Genomic DNA, 15,847 nt, shown 5'->3' on the forward strand with positions numbered 1-15,847 from the left:
ACACAGAGAAATACAAATAAGACAATGTGTCTTACTTCATTAAGTGAAGGCTGTGATAATGTATAACAAAAAACCAAAACCCCCAATTCCCCCTCCCCAACACACAAAAAAAGAAAAAGCTGAACAAAGCTTGACCAGGACACCTTTACATCTGGCTTTCCTTAACTTATGAATGTTTCAATTTTGCAGCTTTACTGTTAAATGTTGTGGGGGTCCCCCCCTGCTTTTTGGCTGTTACATAGTCCTGAAACACTGGCATCTGAAATTTAGATTAAAACTACAAGCAGCAAAATCTTTGTGTCCATAACAGGTCCCTCCACCCCCACAACACAAAGAAATTATTTTTATTTGTTTTCAAAAGGGAGAGGGGAATATTCAGGGTGTCCCTTTGCCAGCAGTTTAATGGAGAATTTGTCTCTTTCCCCACCCTTTTCTGGGTAAGATGGGTGAAACTTCTTTTGCAAGAACAGCCTCTGGCTGGCCTCCTGGTAGCCTAGTTTGTTTGACTTTGCTCTTGGGTGACTGCCTGCGAGCAAGCAAAAGCATAGAAGCTGAAAGCAAGCAGCAAGCTGATGCAATGGACAGGGCCCTTTGGGATCAACTTTACGAGAGCTAAGCAAAATCAAACAGAATTGAAACAAGCTCTGCCAAACAATCTAATGGACAGGATTCCCTTATCCCTGCAGCTGATGCAAAATAAACTAAAGACAGGGTGTCTAAAGCAGGATCAGTGTCCAGACGAATGGCAGATGCTGCCCTGAACACTGGAGGAGAGGGTGGGAAGGCAAACATGCAGATAAAGGTAGTGTGGGCAAACCCACACATCTACAGAGCTCAAAACAGTACAATAGGGAATAACTTGCAGATGATGCTCAAGAAAAGGTTCTTTCCCAGGGTACCCTCTTCTGTCTCTCCAAAGCATCTTTGATATATAGCAGCCTTTTAAAAACTTATCTACTAATCACCTGCTATGCTGCTATTTTGGTGTAATGGGGCTCATTAAGTTAAGAGCCTTAACATGCCAACATGTAGCAAACACACAAAAAGTGGATATCTGTTAGAAGACCTGGGACTGATAATGTTGAATCCCAGACAGTGCCATCCCAATTCTCCCCTCCCTCCCTTTTGGGATATGTGGACAGGAGAAAGCCAAACTGATCAGGACAATCTGTATGGTGTTTAGAGGCAAGCTACCCTAACAACTACATATAAGTCCACACCTTCCTTCAAGACCAGAGTTATTTCTCCTCTGCAATAGAAAGCTCAGAAGAGACCACAAACCCAATCTCTGAACTTTTTGAAATGGGAATTCTCACATGGGTTAGGTCCCAAAGCTTTAGCTCATGCAGTGGCAACACTTTGTGGGTAAAGCCAGACACGTTCCTCTCCCACCATGGCACAGCAGGATCCTTTGGGCCCAAGTGACAGCCATCAGTAGCGTGTGCTGCAATAGAAGGTGCCTCCACCTGGTCTCACATTAGTTATTCAGTTACAGTACAGACAGCCACACCATTTGCAGTCTGAGCCCCACAGATGTTTCTCCAGAAACATAGGTAGTCCTATTCTGTGCAAGGAATAGATCCATTCCCTTGGGTCTGGAGCTGGTTGAGCTGCAAACTCCACACCACAAGGAGAAATAACAGGAGAACACCTTAGCAGCAGTGATGGACAGCAGTTCCTCTCCCATTTCACAGCTTCTGTCCCTGTAGACCATTAACACAGCCCATTCCAAACTCCAACACTTTCACCTTCAGCTTATTTTAATTTATTTCTTCAGAGGAGTGTTGTTTTTCACTTTTCAGAGGAAATTCCTGGTTGCCTGAAGACCCTCTGTATAAAACCCACTGCAAGCTACATTCCACAGGTCTCACTAGAATTTGGACTTCTTTGTTTGACCCTTGAAAGCTTGCTCTGAGCTCCAAAAAGGAAGGGGAAATGATTGGGGCATTTGGGTCTTGCAGAAGCCGAAGTGAGACATACTTATTTTTAATGCAGGATATAAGGGATTCTTTTGACAAAATCCATTCATTCTACCAATGACTGGATTAAAAAAAAATCTTTATTACCCCTCCAGTGGCTGCTACACAAATTATTTTTGCAGATGTATATGGGTCTGGTTCAAATTGCAACAGCACTACAAACATTGACAGAGTTGCTCTGACTTTGGGATATCCCTTTCCACCAAAAGGGGATGAAACCACCATTTTCTCTCAAGCTGTCCACACTCCCCTCTTAAACTGTATACTTGTCACATCTGAGTATGCAGTTTTGGCTAATCCTCTTCAAGAAAGATGAAGCAGGTGCAGGAGATAGCCTCCTAAAAGTGGAGTTAAGCTTTTATTTAGTAGTAGACTGAAGTCTCATCAAGAGGGGAAAAGAGATATTTCAGCCAGCATTGGCTCAGAGAAAGGTATAGGGATAAACTGGCTCACAAGAGCATCAGGTGGAAAGTGTGAGAAATTTTACAAGGACCTTACTCCTCTCAGTTATTTTTAAATTTTTCTAAAAGAAGAAAAAAATGGGAGAAATTGTTACTGTTGGAGGAAGCATTAGATCTTCCCAGACAAGACTGCATGATGTTCTCTGCAGAAAGCTACATGTGATTACCTGAGATCTTTCCTGGTCTTAAATTTGACATTCAGCTGTCCTTCACTGATATCCATTGCAAGTCCAGATCAAGGAATTACTCTCCTTCTGGACAACACTGATCCCTCAGTTCCACATCTCTGGAAAGCTATGGATATGTATTTCCAGCATGCCATCAGTCTACCAGCAAGCAAACTGCACTTAGGTCTACTGACAAGTGTCTTTATAGCCATAGAAGTAATTCAGCAAGCAAACTGAAGTCTCCACCACTTTGGAGTCTTTTAATCTAGATTTGGACTCCACAACAGACATTTAGCTGGAGTTTTTTTTTACATACTATTCATGCAGCACCAATAGAAAGTTCATTTTTAACCTTACAAATGTACAAAGTGCCTAGAGACCAAATAAAATATGAAAACATAGTGTTGATGGAGGCCATTGTAATGCAGAGTAAGAGCCTTCTCTTCTTGTGACAGGAAAACTGAGGCTCAAAGTCAGTAAAAGTTCCAGAGACAGATCTCTTATATTAGTGGTGAGTACACACTCCTGGAAGGTAAGATATCCTCTAACATAAAACAGAATGGTACTTCTCTTATAGCTTGTTTGGTATTGAAGAGCACATCCCATGACTATTTTCCAATTTTTAAGTCATGCTCATGTCTCATCATCCTTATCTGGGAGTCTGTTTAAGCCCTTACCATGGACCAGCATTGTGTTGCTGCCTCAGCACCTCAAAAAGCAGTTCGTAAAAAAAAAAAAATTGCCTGGCAGAAAAATGAGAAAGACTTAAGAAACCTGAATTTAGGAAAAACTGAGTTGAGAAGCACAAGTGTTAGCTCTAGAGACCTGACTTTAATAGTTGTTTTTATTGCTAATATAAGCAGAGAATAGAACTGTATGTGCTTTGTGCCCCATCCAATATAAAATTAACACTCAAGCTACACTGGTTAAGTATGCAGAGACAACTTCTCCAAATAATCTGGATATCAGAAGTCTATTGCTATCATTTAGCATAGCAAATAAAGTGAAGAATTTTCAAAAGCTGCTTGTAGGGGCCTGTAGACACAAGAGAATTAAACTGAAGCACAATGTCTCCGCCAGCTCTGCCCTTGCTGACATTATATAGGGGAGCCTCACCCCAGGGCATTAAAGGAAAACCATTTCAGCCAAATATATTTACATGTGTATTTATAAACTGGCATGATTTTTGAGCTACTAATATTAGCTTTAGTTCTTAGCCTCCAACTTCCAAATGAAATCAGTTCAGTTGTCACTAGAATGGTACAACGTGATCCGAAACACACAGGGACAAACATTTTAGCCTTAGTCCTTGAGTCCAAAGGAAATGGCAATTCAGTGACCATACCGGCCAGCTGTCCCCCTTCCAATTTCAGCCAGTTTCAACATCACTTGACAGAAAAATCAGAACTGCACCTTTTTACTCATACCTGTGAAAACCAGCATGTGATCACATAAAGACACCTGGCTTCCTGTCATGGAGAGAAGTAAAAAACCTCAGTAACATCAAGGTACTCACACAGAAGAGTGGATTTTTGGGGTTTTTTTGAGTTCTACAACTCAGAGTAACTTGTTTTCTTAATGAACACTGAAAACCAGAAGTACAGCACCAGCCCTTTAAAAGGAGCAGAGGTGGAGGAGCTACTGCATGAACGTAGCAACACAGGATCAATTGCTTCAAAAACATTTTACTGTTTTGAAACAGTACACAAAGTCATAAAAAACAGCAACAGGCTTTGCCAAAAAAGCATCCAGAGGAGAAGAGGCAAGGAAAGAACAGAGAAGGAACAGTGGAAATAAATCCTTCCAAACAAAGTGACAAGTCCAAAAATAATGAGAACTAAAGTTCAAAGAAGAAAACTAAACTGAAGTAGAAAGAGAACAACCATACACAGGCAGTGGGGGCATGGAGGTGCATACATGCTGGTGGGGGGGGGGGGGTACACAGCAAACATCTTGCGCTGCTTCCTCAGCTAGCATTAAGGGTTCAAATCAGGACACCAGCACTTGACAGACATTATTTAGAAATCCATGTTTATACATCCTGCTACCATGTCTGGCCCTCAAAGTTTTCAGATCCCATCAAACACTTGAACCATCAGGACTGTTTTCTCCCTACACACTGAATTGAATTTCCAATTTTACTTTTTTTTTTTTTTAACCTGCACAGCAAGATTATCCCATACTTAAATTTTGACACCTTCCAATTTGGTGACAACTGGGTGGTCTGGCTGATATGTTGCATTTTCCCTTTCTTAGTCATACTTCCTAATGGCTTCCCCTCACCTTTATGCTCTCCACAATCAGGTTAGAAAGAAACACAAAACAACACAAACTGAACACACAGAGGATGTGGTTAAAGGCAGAGCTTTTAACTATAGCTTCTGAAGCAGACCACAGGGTCACAGACAATGGATTAACTTCTTAGGAAGGCAAAATATTCCTTTGCTTTTCAACAGAAAAAAGAAAACACAGGTGACCATAATACAAGTGTGTTCACTACAGGATTTAATACACTTAGAACAAGCTCATTTAGCAGCATAAACTGTGTTCAGAGCTCACAGTTCTCTGCAGAGACAGAAAAATAAGGGTGCTGAGTCATGGTGCATTTCTTTGGGTGCCTCTCAGTTCAAACACCAGATATTTCCTTTGGAGAGCTCAAGGACAGGCAAGTAGCTTTCCCACATACCAGGCTAGCCTACATTAGTTGTCAAGGCCAACTCATCCTTCCCCACCCACTGCAACCAAAAGCTTTGCTAGCTCCTTGTGGGTTTTTAATCTTTGCTACTCTCCCCTTCAACTCAAAGTACAGGGACATTAAACAGGCAGATAATGAACAGGTACAAAAAAGCTTTTTGATGATAAAACACAGCAGAGAAGAAATAGGAGCTAGCTGAGAAAGTACTCTAGTTAGTTAGCAACCTCTTACAGATAAACATATTCTTGCACAACCCCCTTTAGAATCATATAGCAGAGACTAAGTAAGCATACAACAGTAACAGTCAAATTTACCTACCTAGACTTTTAGATATCTAGGACAGATCTGATTTATCTTCTGCTTGTTTTACAGAAAGCTTCCCTTTGCTACAGCAGACCATTAACAGCAGCTCTGTAAAAGGATAAAGGTTCTTATTTTTCCCCCATTTTCTTCCTAAGTGAGACACTTCTTCCCCCTCCCCCCAAGTACTACCAATTTTACTCATTAGTAAATCATCTCATAAGATACAAGCTAGCCTAGGATGCGGGTTTATATAAGAGCAATGAACCACAGGCGCTGGAGATAGCATTAATGAGCCACAGATGTTGCCAGGTCCAGCTTTGATTTAAAAGGGGTGAGGTAGTGAGTAGGGAGCTTTTGGGACTTGAGAAGGAAATGGGGGTTCTTGGGAGTTGTGTTACTAGACAAAAAGCTGTGCTAAAAGCTTTTTTTTTTTTTAAATCTTTTACTATCAAGCCTGATTTACTATAGAATAAGTCTGATCTTGTATATATAGGCTCTTGTTTGTAAAGTTGCTCAGATGTAGAAAGGCTAGTCTGATTCTCTGGGGCATAAATTTAAAGTAGAGCTGAGGGTAAACTAGGTATCTAAATCTAATCTTAGGTTCTTCACTGTGGCTTGAAAAGGTTAAATTTAAAAGAGCTTCAGGCTAGATCTTGGCACAGCTGATGGAACAGCTATCTTAGTTGTAGGGGTGAGATAGCACAAATGCTTGGAAATCCAGGCATGAAAAGCAATTTATTAAGGCCAGAACTTTTTCTTTTCTATTAAGTTATCCCATATCAACAGGTAGTTTTAAAGCAATCCTCTATATAACATGTGCTGGTTTCCCTATGAAACAGGAGACTAAGTGATCTGAGTTTCTAAATCAGTTGTAGAGGGACAACAGCAGTGTTGTTATTTCTGCTTTGTAGTGGCAGAAGAAAGAGCCATATGTTGGTGACTTTTTGTATGATTGCTCACAGTCCTTGTTATAAAGGCTGGCAGTTTTATTATTGCATGTCCTCAAAATAACAATGCTCTACATAAGAGGGAAGAAAAAAAGACTTCTGACTTGAGTATTATTTGTATTAAAGTAGTGCCCAGAGGCACTGACAAAATCCAGGACTCTCAGGCTGGTTGAGGTAGGAATGCAGGATAAGAGACAGCTCTGTTAATATTTGCTTATGCTACAATGAAGCAAGACTCACTGAGGGTTTTCATGTGAGGGGCTGAAGTGTAGGTAGACTAAATGATGTGCCTGAGGTTACACAAGAATTTTGAGGCAGAATCAGGAGATTAACCTGCCCTTCTTAAGTCCAACTTTGTATGCTTCACCAAAAGACTGTTCTTTTTTTTTTTTCCTTTAAAGTGCTCTAATTGTGCCCAACCTCTGCCTCAGCTCTCTAAGCTGGTAGCTGCAAGTAATTCAATAACACAAATGTTCTGACAAAGTCATTTTTAGCTTGTTAATTATTCCCAAACACATTCTTTCCCCTTCAAGTGGAGCTAGATGACATCAAAGCTGTTTGAGGGATGGAGGAACACTTGAAGTATTAACAAGAACAATGGAACAGACTATCCATTTTATTCCAATTCATTTAAAGGGGAAAAGGCTGGATGTTGGCCAAGCTTCACCTTGAGAACTGGTAATAGAAAATGATTGGAAGTCTAGCTCTTATACTTGCTGTGCTTGTGCAAGACAGTGTTGCAGGCGTCCTAAATTACCCATCTCTGCTATCTTATGCTAATAGCCTAAAAGGGATGTGTGGGGCTAAAAAACATTGCTTGGAGATTGCAGGGAGCTCTCAAACTCAATATGCTCCAAAATAAAGGATCTACCACACTTCTGCAGGCTGATATAAAGTTGAGAATAATTTAAGTACAGAGACAAACATGGAAAGAAGAATCTCCCATGGAAATGAAGGCTGTGTTGCCTGCATATATTATTATAGATACAGAAGGTAATAGGGGAATGGTGGGATACAGAAGCAGTTTCCACAGCATCCAGCTGGGATGAACATTCAGTTCCAGCAGAGGCCTACTCTGAAGTGGTGGATTTGTCTCTTTGGGTCTCACCGCCTGAAGCCTACTAAGAAAACTCATGGACTGTATAAAATCTGGCTGGACTGACTCTGCTAGCAGAATTGCTGAGTTAGGATTGAAAAAGATCCTATCTTAATTTCAGCCACGTTGACTTTCTAATGCTGGATCAAGCCATGCTGTAATTACAGGGCAAAATCCTCTAATGAGGGTTTAGACACACACTGACTTAGGAGACAGCAGTATGGTCAAGTATGTCACTGCCTTCCCCTTCACCTTTCTGCCAGCACTCATTTGGTGGAAGCATAAAAGCACTCCCTGGAAAAGCAGGGATTTCTTTCCTCTTCTGTGTGGCTTTGATGTAGACATATGAGTAACACCTGGCTGAATCATGTAAAGCTTGAATGCAAGTCTAATGAAGTCATCACTGGAGCCACGGGAAAAAAAATAGCTCTAGGGAGAAGCAGTAGAAGGAAAATTGAAGGAAGTGAGATGTGATAGATCATGCTTTTGTGGTAAGGCATTTTCCAGTCTCACGTGGAGAAGGAGGCAATCACTGTTAGGAAAACAATCATGGTTTTTCTACACCCCATAAGATGCAAAATAAATTTTGTCTTTGATTTTGTGGGTGATCCACTATATGCTGCAATAAGCCAGAGCGCCAGAGCACCACATCTTGTGCTAAATCTTGTCAATAAGCTGGATGCCTGCTTAAAAATAGCAAACACACTCTGGTCTGGTTGTCAAAGATCGTACATATAAAGTCCTGATGTACAGTTTGTTCACCTGGCCAAGGAGTAACACAACAGTGTGGAGATTCCTGTTTCGAGAGATGAGAAGTTAATCTGCCACACATGGCATGCAAATCCTTTCCAAACTCAGACACTGCTTGTGTTACTTGGGCTCCCAAGGGCAGAACAATCTCATATCAGAACCTTTCATCTGGTCTGAGTTGTGGGGGTATGAGTATCTCTGGGCTGTTCCTATGCTCCACCTGAATAAGCATATGTCAGGCATTGCCAGCCAGTGCTGGCTGTATCTTGAGAAGCATAAAGCAGAATATTATTGCTAGGTGGCTGAACTTCACAGAGTTAGGCTTCTAAATTTTAGGGGCTGGAACTTAGCTGGAGAGTGGAGCTATTTGTATTATCATTCTAACCAGACAACTCAGTTTTTATGCAATGTTTTTTAATAGGGGAGTCTATAAATAGGTTTTTTCTTAATGTTATTGACAAGAAACATGCGTGGAGAATATTACAAGTACATGCATCAACAACATTGAAATGAAAATAGGACTGTGTTTGAAATGCAGTCTAAATGATTAAAGGCATTTTGATTCTTTTCAGATCAAAATGGCCAGAAAATGTCAACAGAAGAACAGTTGAATTTCATAGTCTAATGGCATCTTTTTACACTAATTCCTGAATTTTTGGTTACTGGCTGAGCTGTCCCAGTAATGTGATCAAAATCACAGCTCTGGCTTCTTTTTCAGTTTCAGGAGATGCTGTTCAGATTGCAAGCTTTTCAGCTGCTGCTTCAGTGAAGATGGACTTTTAAAATTAATTTAATTTTCTGAATGAACATTCCTAAATTTGTTGCAAATAAATAATGCAGTTTCAAAATTGTCAGTGTATTTATTAAATGTACTCCAATACTATATAACAATACCAAATGGGATCTTCTAAACGTAACTAACTGCCTGGTAACCGGGGGTGAGTGCCTATGGCCAGGGAGGCTGCTGCAGAATTCTAGCTGCACCCTTTGTTAAACAGACCTTCACTTGCATTGTTCAGCAAAGATGAAAAATCAGGGTGTTTTATAATTGATATTTCATCCATCCTTCTTGTAGGTTGTCATTGCAATGGAGGTCAAATCCAGGTCAGCCTTAGGACCTAAAACCTTGGTGTAATCTGTTTAGGTGGAAAAATGGGTATGATGCCTATCTCTATTCTAGAAACCTGCCAAACATGAAAGAGGAGTTTTTTGAGCTTTCTATAACCCCAAATTAGTTTCAAGGTTTGAGACCTCCCACTTCCAAAACAAACTGGACCTAGGAGAATGGTAATAAATGAAGTCAGACGTCTCCAGAAATGTCCCCACTGGAGTGGAGAAAATAACACAGCTGCACAGAAAACAGAACCTAAAGGTCTAGAGTTTTAGTAGGATACAAACTGGGGAACATGAATTTAAATCAATGCTGAATTCAGGAAACAGAAATTAATAAAATGGCCCAATTTGCTTTCATCAACCCTGGCATAAACCTGGAAGTATTCCATGAAAGACCAGTTGTTAAAAACCCTTTATGGCTTTCACTTGGATCTCAGGATGATGCATCTCAGGGCTACCTCCCTGCATACCAGAGCAGCTCCCTAACATGGGTACCAGTTAGGAGGACTCAGACTAGGAATACCTTGGTAAACTGAGAGGAAGTCATGTCCTTGGTTGGCTTTTCATATTGAAGGTGTAAGCTTTGCTTACTGAGCACTAAAGCTGCATGTCCATCCCAGCAAAAAAGAGGCAGGAGGAATGTGCTGCTAAAGGACTACTAACTGAATTTGGATGATACACAAAGGAGCTTTTAGTTATGAACATGGGATGTTTGGAGGTGGATCTGAGCAAGCAGAGGACAGAGGCAAAGCTGCCGCAGTGCCCTGAGTTGGTGACATGACTCTTGGCAGTGAGGATAAAAGCATCAGGAAATTGCTGGGAAAGTGATTTTCAGTGGGTGGTTCTGGATCCAGCTGTGATTTGTTTCACCTGAACCTGTTTTTGAGCCTCCTATACATCTGCCTGTATCTGAGAGAAAGCAACAGTACTGCAATAAACCTGAAAGAGGATTAATCTCTCCTCTTGTTCCTAGTAGGGTTTTCTCATCCAACAATTCCTTTGTCCTTAGAGTCAGAAAAGAATAATATTATCTTGCACCTTCTTCCTTCCTGTGGTGAGAGGATTTTGTTCCAGTGGGCACTCTCCCACAGAGGGCCACCAGAATATAGTTTTTTCAAGAACAAGTTATTTAAAAAGATCAAAACATCCAGGAGGAATTATCTTGGCTGCCCTTTAAAAATCTTCCTTTCTCATCTCCTTTCTTTCTTATTTTTTCTCATTCCTCTCCTGTAAAATGAAGCTTTTTTGGCAGAACAATGGCAGATCCAAAATGTATGAGCTGAGGACAGGATATTGGATCCTCGGCAGGAGAGAGATGGAACCCAGTGTCCGTGTCCATGCCTCTCTACCATGTTCAGCAGGGAAGTGACCACAGCGGAGCCTGAAATTAAACACGCTGTTGTTGCTGTGAGTTTTTATTGTTGTTGTTACAATTGTTGTCCCAGGGCAGCGGAGCTGTATAGAGGAGGTGGAACAGAAAAAGCTGCAGATGGAAGGAAATTTAAAAAAAAATAAATAAAATTTTGCGGATTAATTTAAGGGCTAGCAATGGTCCACTAGGCAGGGTATCAAACCACAGTGAGCTGGAGAGCTTAAGGCAATTTGCTGAAGTGTAGTTTATAGTTCCTGTGGCTTTTCCAAGTTGAGATTTTGCCCAAAAGATAAGAGGTTTCTTAATGTATCTGCAGGTAAATTGAGGACATCTCAGAAGCATGAAAAGTGGGAAGCAGGAAGCAATGTAAAATGGTGATATGCTGGATTTCAGGCATGGCCCTGGAGCTTGTTGTGAATTCAGCATCCAGTCAAGGTTCCCCCAGACTAGCTGGTCTTCTGTGCCTAAGAAGATTTTAGTCCGAGACTCTACTGGAAAACAAGTTCTCTCCAGCACAGCTGGTCTCTGGCATGTTGTTCAGGATGAGATAGAGACTTTAGATATACTCATGGTGGCTCACTGTAGGAATAGGTGGATATGATGAGTTCCAGATCCGGATATGGAAATGCTGGAAATAGATTGTCCCCACCAAGGAATCTGCCCTGAGGGGTGCTGGAACAGCAAGTTGTTTGTTTAGCTATGTTGCTGTAACACACCAGAAGGTCACTGTGTGTTGGACGTGAGTGGAAAGCATGGGATCATAGCTGCCCTCTCTGTCCTTTATTGCTAAATAGATTGGAAAGGGAGTCTGCCTACTCAGGTGGTTTTTCTCTGAAAGATAGCAAAGTTTTTGGCTCCAACCTTTTGTCCTGGGACAAATTCCATTTTGTCAGAGTTTTATTGTGATGGACACAGTGCATCAGTGTGTAACAGGTAAAGACTGAACAGCTAGGATTTCTTCGTAGGTCTGTCATTGTCTGGTGAGGCAACCATAGGTCAATTGTTTGATGTCCATCAACCTCAGTTTCACTCTTTGCAAAATGGCAATAATGATATCAGCTGCTTTTATAAACAGCTGGGAGATAAAGATTGATAAGGACTATCTGATAATAATCCTTCAACTATTATATGAATTGCTCCCCTGCTTTATTCGCTTTTAAACGGTCTTAAGTCTCGTCACTTTTTTCTCTCTTGGTTTGGTGGGGCTGTGTATGAAGGGAATGTGTTGGGATTAATCCAAACCACATATGTCTTCATCCTGTCTTATCAAAGTGAAATCATTTTTTAGGAAGTTTGAGGTGCAGCAAGGCATATTTGGTTTGGAGCTCCTGGAATTAAGGCAAATTGGGAGGGAACGTGGAGGAGTGGGAGGAAATGTCTCCTTTCTCTGACTCGGCAGTGCGGTGGGTTGAGGAGTCCCACCCTCAACTCATCCTGTGTCTCCTCCTGTCCTGCACTAGTGCAGAATTTCCAGTGGTTATCCGTAAGTGAAATCTCTTCCTGCCTGGCTTTGTGTCCTGCCCTGTCCCTGGAAATTTCCAGAAAATATTAGGATGAATTTTACTTAAATTAGGTAATAGTTCTTGCAACACCTGGATTTGGCTTTTCAAGACATAAACTACTCCTCAACAGTACCATTTTTTTTAAAGGCCCAGCTTTGTTCCCCACTGCTTACATAATGGACCCATCCTGAATTGCATCCAGCTGAAAGTCTGCCTTTGAAAGACTTGAGGCACATCAGCATTCAGAGATTCTCAAGGTACAGAAATTTGGCAGTGTCTGTGCATGCCTGCACACTCCAGTGTCCTCCCTTGAAAGGTGAAGGCCTGCCATTTATTGAGTGTTATTATATGATTAACCCTGTTGGGAGAAATGTCCATGCTGTCGTGGATTGTAACTGTAAAGCTTGTAACAAATCATCACAATGCAATCAACCCTACCAGTGCTGAAAACCTTTCCCTTTTCCTCTGGGGCATTTAAAATGTCATTTGCTATGCACATTTCTCCCTTTATATGTTTTATTATTAATAATAATAAAATAACGATGAAAAGATCCTAGAAGAAGCCTCAGGAAAGGAATTTCATAAACATTACCGTGGAATAAAATAAGCGCATTCCATTTTATCAGGACATTTTCCATTATAAATGGCCAGCTTTCTCATCACCCTGCCAACAGCTTTGCCTGCCATCTGTTCACTGATGTCATACTATAAAGTTCACTCACAAAACTGCTTGTTGGGAAGCCCAGGGTTGTGCTAGAGAAGTTTTGTTTAGGAATAAATATGCTGGCATCTCTCAAGTTTTGGGGTATTTTTAAAAAGAATGACTTTTTTGTTTGTTTCAAAGCTCAGATTGCTGTCTTCTCTATACAAAGATAATGACCAACATTTTCTGAAATTACTGGAGATTTTGGCTCTTTCTATTATGGAGGGATTAATGTGGGGCATCTTGAGAGACAGAACCTGGGAAATGGATTTCAAAAACTGCTGTACATTTGTCTTCTGGAAAATAGACTCAATTCAGGCAGGCTAAGCTGGGCATCTGAAATTCTTAACCAAAGCCTCAGAAAATACAGGTCAAAGAGATCCAGTTAAGAAGTGAAAGGGAAGGGGAGAGAGATGCATCTCTCAGGGAAAAAAAATACTTTTTTTTTTTTTTTTTTGAAAGAAAGAGAGATATAAAAGAAAGAAAAGAAAGAAAAGCAAGCAAGCAAGTAGATCTCCCCTTATGTTTCCAGTTTTCAGAAAAACCCACAGAAATTCCAGGTGGGAAGTGAAAATATTATGTATTTAACACTTCCTCTCTCCCAGGAAAAAGACAACTGTACTTGGAAATGACGAGTACATAATGGAAACTTGATGTCTGGGTGCTGCTATGGCCAAGCTCAGCTTGGCTGGATTGCACTTTCCATCATGCATCATCATAGTTTTCTAGTCTTTCAAAACTCAGAGGAGCCCACACCTTTCCTTCGCCACCGTAGTCACAGCAGCACCAAGAAGCTTTGACTGCATCCTCCCCGTCCCCCCAACCCTGGCCAGCTTGCCATTCCCCGCAGGCTTCCAGCAAATCTGCCCAGTCCTTCCTGGGAGGTGGAGGCTGCACGACTTCAAAACCAGGCAGGCTAGTCTGTGGCAGGAATTGGGACGTAGCACAGGCCAGGAGTGGTTAGGACACAATACCAGCAGAGGAACAAGCTCCCGGGCTTTGAGGTGGTGGCAGGTTTTGGGTGGCAGTGCAGGAGCAGGCGTCCGAGGTGGGGAAGGGGCTAGGAGGGGTAGGGTTCTGTCCCATGTGTGTCTGTAGAGGGTCTCCCATGGGATTTCCTTGCTAGGGAAGCCATCTTGCTGCTAACATGACAAGGTGAGATGTGAACTCCCTGCCTGCACCATGGAGGTTTGGAAGAAGCATGGAGATTAGCCCAGGAGGACACCTGTTGACAGGCTTAGGGTGCCATTTCTTGGTGTCAGCCCTCATAAAACACTGTGGGCAAAGCCAGAAGCTCCTTCTGAGCTTTTCCCTCAGGGCTTGCTGCCAGGTCATCCATGGTACCTCAGCCTTGATGCTGTGGCCTTGACTGGGTACCTGTAGTCAGAGCTTCTGTTTCAGGACCAGACTTGCAGCCTATTTCTGTACACATTAAACACTGAGGCTAGCACAGGAATAAAATGGTAGAACTCTGGGAAGATAAAGGGCATTGGAGACCCTGTTTTGTAAGAGAAGGCAGGGAACTTTGCTTGCTTTTTGTAGGAAAGCTAGAGTCAAGAAAGGATGGTTTAACTTTCCGTGACTATGCTGAGGTTGGAGAAAAATGACAGAAAGGGGGAAGAGCTATTTTAGTTGAAGTAAAAATGTTTCATACCAAAAGACACAAAGATAAATCTGGCCAGGAATAAACTAAAACAGGAAAGAAGGAGAGGGTTTCTGACCATTTGAGGAGTAAACTTCTGGCCTCCCCAAAAGAGGAGAAGGGATAAAGAATCCAGCTTGCCCTCCGGTGGAGCTTTCCTCTGTATGAGAGGATAACACGTTTGTTAGCAGGAGATGTGTGGTCCCAGGAGGGCTGAAGGGGATGTTACACCCCATGCTTTCTGCTCTTCTGCCCCACAAAGCCGAAGTGTTTGGCCCTGACTTCTGAGCCATCTCCCTGCTGAATCCAGCATTGTTGCCTATCTAAATTGGAACACCACATTTGTAATTAAGTCTCAGGCAAGATCTTTATTCGGTAAGTGGCCCTAAAAAGCCCTTTTTTTTGTCCTTGGCCAGATCCCAGATCACTGAAGAAAGCAGCACAGAAGCTAAAAATGAGTCAATTTAATAGAAAATGGGAAATGTTCCTGGGTCAAGTGTGCATCTGTGCCTCTTTATATATCCTAGTCTAAATATAGGTGCTCTGAGGGCTTGCTACAGATAACTGGAGAAAGGAAGGTGAAAAGAAAGAAGCCACTTAATTTCCTCTTGCCCTTCCCCCAGCCCTCATAGCGTTTTCAAACCCCCGAGCTGTGCCAGTTTAACCTCTTGAAGGCTCTGGAGAGTGAAGCCACAAAACTGGGAGGATTGGAGGAAATCCCACCTGCAAAGTTGAGTGGCAAGGAAAGGCTTTTCTTTTTTAATCGCTGTGCTTAATCCTGCCTTTCCTAAACACTGTCGAAGGCTGGAGTTGGTCATTTGTTTTCTTAAATTACCATAAATTGGAATTTATGGGCCAGGTGATTCTCTTTGAAAAGAGTCCTTGTATGCTGGAGAGGGGAGGGTGGGGCCAACCTGTCAGCAGGGAGCTTTTGGACTACTCCAAAAGCAATTCTTTGTTGTTCTCTCTTCCCATCAATGTTCCCCCATAGAAAAATAAATAAATAAAAGTGTTCGACCTTCTTTTAACAGCTGCCCACAAAGGTTCCTTTCTTAACTCTTTTTTTTTTTTTTTTTTTTTTTTTTTTTCCCTTTTTATTCGTCCTCCTGATTCCTTG

Source organism: Balearica regulorum, chromosome 6 (genome assembly GCF_011004875.1).
Source record: "Balearica regulorum gibbericeps isolate bBalReg1 chromosome 6, bBalReg1.pri, whole genome shotgun sequence".
NCBI lineage: Eukaryota > Metazoa > Chordata > Aves > Gruiformes > Gruidae > Balearica > Balearica regulorum.